The sequence below is a fragment of the Phyllostomus discolor genome, chromosome X (assembly GCF_004126475.2).
Source record: "Phyllostomus discolor isolate MPI-MPIP mPhyDis1 chromosome X, mPhyDis1.pri.v3, whole genome shotgun sequence".
Classification (NCBI taxonomy): Eukaryota; Metazoa; Chordata; class Mammalia; order Chiroptera; family Phyllostomidae; genus Phyllostomus; species Phyllostomus discolor.
In genome coordinates, this window is record NC_050198.1 from 16295348 (window position 1) to 16299662 (window position 4315).

Sequence of the window (4315 nt, forward strand, 5' to 3'; positions counted from 1 at the left end):
GGTTGGGCCAGTAGTAGCTAATTGAACTTTGGTGAGAGGGAGCCCTTGTTGGGCCTAAAGGGTGACCCTGGGTTCACCCTTCATGTAAAGCAAATCTATGAGGAACCTTGTGGGTGATGGACCACTTGGGCTGCTTGGTGCCAGTCTCTCTGGATTTAGGGTGCCAGCTCTCTGTAGGCATTGTCTGGGACCTTGAGACTGAGTAGATGTTACAGTCCTCCTGTAAGGGAAGAAAGTCCCATGGGAAGCTGAGCTTGTGTGCAGAACATCCCTCTGGGAGAAGAGCAGATCTCTGGTTCCAGTTAGCTTTTTGCCTGCAACCTAGCATGAGTTCTCAGGATCACGTTCAGACAGACGTGCTCTTTGCACTAAAATACTCTGTTTAAATTATGTTAATTTTCACTTCTCTATAGACCCTTTGAGTGCTTCTTGTCTTGCAATTTGGTGATTCTCAATGGGAGAGGGGTTCCTCATGATCTAATTTTTTTCCTATATTCTATACCCTACTCTGATTCCCACCTAACAACTTTCATTTAGCACTTGCCCCTATACACAGTACCCTAAACAATGAGTGTGTCAAAATGCCTTCTGAGTTTGCTAGAAGAACTAAAGGCAGCCTATTTTAATTTTCCCTTTCATAACCACAAGGAATGACAGAATTGAGTCATCTTATACCAAGACACTTGAAGAGGGGAAATACAATTATTAAGGGCAAAGGATGAAGCAGGAAGAGACACCAGTTGCCCATCATCCCCACCCTTTCACCCATGGGGACACGCTCATTGTCTCCTGGATCAGCATTCTCTGACTTGGGAATGTGTGTCTGGTGATGGATAATGGGTTGGTGCTACTACTAGAACATGACTCACCTGTATTCACCAGGACTCTTTTTGGAATGAGCCAGAGGAATTGGGTTGGGTCCTGGCCTGTCACCTGAACCGAATCTATATAGTACACCAGTTTCAGTGACTCCATCTGGTGACCAGGGTCAACCCTTTCCCTGCTAGTTCCCCACTCCTAAACATCAGTAACCCCGGCTAGTGGTCAGCTTCCCGCTGACTCATCTCTGTCAAAGCTGTGATCTTGGGAGTGGTAACCTTTCTCAGAAGAAAGAGCTTAATTGAAATTGGCTCAACATTTTTTCCTTGTTTGGAGTCAAAGTTTAATTAATAATAGGACTAAAAACATTTAGAGGGTCAGTTCTCTTAACCAATACAAAGGAATCTCTAATTTCTTTCCCCAAAGAGTTCATTTCAAATAGAAAACATGCTTGGTATCTACTTCTAAGTGAATTCATTGTGCCTTTCAATTTATCTTTCCTTAATGCTAGATAAGCTCAACAATGCTCTAAGAGAATCCTCATACAGAGACTGACAGTTGCCCACTCTCCTCAACTCTCAAGATGAGAGAATTACAAATAGATTTCTTCAAAAATATCTCTTGTCTTGGACTTCCAGCCAAGATGGAGGCGTAGGTACACAAACTGGGCTTCCTTGTACAATCAAAAGAAGGACAACAACACATTAAAAACAAAAAAAAACCAACCAGAACTTCCAGAAAATCGAACTGTATGGAAGTCAGACAACCAAGGAGCTAAAGAATAAACATTCATCCAGACCGGTAGGAGGGGCAGAGATGGGCAGCTGGGCATAGAGGACTTGGTGAGGTGGTGGCTGGTGAACTAGGTTGTCCCACATTTGTGTGCAGATAAACTGAGAGGAACAACTGAGGAGCAAGACAGACCATGCAACCCAGGGTTCCTGCACCAGGAAATAAATCCTCAAAGCCTCTGACTGAAAACATCTGTGGGGGTTGAGGCAGTGGGATAAACTCCTAGCTTCACGGGAGCGTTCATTGGAGAGACTCACAGAGTCCTAGAACATACACAAGCTTACCCACCCAGGAATCAGCCCCAGAAGGACCCAATTTGTTCGTGGGTAGCAGGGGAAGTGACTGAAAACCGACAGAGAGTGGAGCAAGCGGCATTGTTCCCTCTGGACCCCTCCCCCACATATAGCATCACAAAGCAGCAACGTGGGTTGCCCTGCCTTGGTGAACACTTAAGGCTCTCCCCCTTATGTGTAACAGGCACACCGAGACAAAAAACATGGCTCAAATGAAAGAACAGATCAAAGCTCCAGAGAATATACAACTAAGTGATGAAGAGATAGCCAACCTATCAGATGCACAGTTCAAAAAACTGGTAATCAGAATGCTCACAGAACTGGTTGAATATGGTTGCAAAAAAAATAAAGGCTATGCTAAGTGAAATAAAGGAAAATGTACCGGGAACCAACAGTGAAGGGAAGGAAACCAGGACTCAAATCAATGGTGTGAGCCAGAAGGAAGAAAGAAACACTCAACTAGAACAGAATGAAGAAACAAGAATTCAAAAAAATGAGGAGAGGCTTAGGAACCTACAGGATATCTTTAAATGTTCCAATATCCGAATCATGGGGTGCCAGAAGGAGAAGAGAAAGAGCAAGAAGTTGAAAACTTTGAACAAATAATGAAGGAGAACTTCCCCAATCTGGCAAAGGAAATAGACTTCCAGGAAGTCCAGGAAACTCAGAGAGTCCCAAAGAAGCTAGACCCAAGGAAGAACACACCAAAGCACATCATAATCACATTAACCAAGATTAAAAATAAGGAGAGACTCTTTTTTTTTTTTAATTTATTTATTTTTTAGAGAGGGAAGGGAGGGAGATAGAGAGAGAGAGAGAAACATCAATGTGTGGTTGCTGGGGGTTATGGCCTGCAACCCAGGAATGTACCCTGGCTGGGAATCGAACCTGGGACACTTTGGTTCCCAGCCCGCACTCAACCCACTGAGCTACGCCAGCCAGGGCTAGGAGAGACTCTTAAAAGCAGCCAGAGAAAAGGAGACAGTCACCTACAAAGGAGTTCCCATAAGACTGTCAGCTGATTTCTCAAAAGAGACCTTGTGGCAAGAAGGGGCTGGAAAGAAGTATTTGAAGTCATGAAAGGCAAGGACCTACATCCAAGATTACTCTATCCAGCAAAGCTAGCATTTAGAATGGAAGGGCAGATAAAGTGCTTCCCAGATAAGGTCAAGTTAAAAGAGTTCATCATCACCAAGCCCTTATTATATGAAATGTTAAAGGGACTTATCTAAGACAAAGAAGATAAAAACTATGAACAGTAAAATGACAACAAACTCACAGTTATTAACAACCAAACCTAAAACTAAACAAAAACAAACTAAGCAAACAACTAGAACAGGAACAAAATCACAGAAATGAAGATCGCATGGAAGGTTATCAGCAGGAGAGTGGGAGGGGGAAAGGGGAGAAAAGGTACAGAGAGTAAGTAGCATAAATAGTAGGTAGAAAATAGACAGGGGGAGGGTAAGAACAGTATAGGAAAAGTAGGAGTCAAAGAACTTATATGCATGACCCATGGTCATAAACTAAAGCAGGTGGGAGAGGGTGTTCAGGGCAGAGGGGAATAAGGGGGGGGGGGGAATGGGACAACTGTAATAGCGTAATCAATAAAATATTAAGCAAGCAAAGAAAAAATATCTCTTGTCTAGTGAGCTGGCAAGGGAAGTTTGCTATAGATCCACTGAGTGGATAGCAGTGGTAGTAGAAGACAAGAGAGGAAAACACTGTTTTCTGGCTAAGGTGTTAGAAGACAATGACTGTGTAGGTGAATTAGAATGAGTTCATATGGACCTGGCTGGTGTGTCTCAGTGGATTGAGTGCTGGCCTGTGAACCACAGGGTCACTGGTTCGGCTCCCAGTCAGAGCACAAGGCTGGGTTGTGGGCTGGATTCCCAGTGGCATACATGCGAGAGGCAAACATGCATTTCCCTGATGTTTCCCTGTCTTTTTCCCTCCCTTACCCTCTCTCTAAAAATAAATAAAAATAAATAAATGAAATATTTAAAAATAAACAAGAAGAAAGCATTCATATAGAGTGACCTTGTTAAGATTATAACAAAGATAGAGAGTATTTGTAGTGGAAACTGTAGTGTTCCACCAAGGTCCCCTCTTCAGGGCAATGCACCTATCCCTCAGTTGTTGGGGTTGTTGGTTCCTGACAGCTGACATTTTCCTGGCTGGCAATTGCCTTTGCCTTCAGGGATCTGCCTCACACTGGTTAGGCACTCTCTCTGTAGGTGGCCCTCAGCTAGTGACTAGATGCTGTAGAAGTACAACCTTGGCATCCTTGCATGAAGTTGGGATGACTCGGAAGGACCGTTCCAGCTTCAGAGCTTCGTGTGAGATCGGCTGAAAGTTTGGTTGCAGCCTCATCCTGGATCAGTGTCTCCCTCTGTCCAATTTCGTTTTTG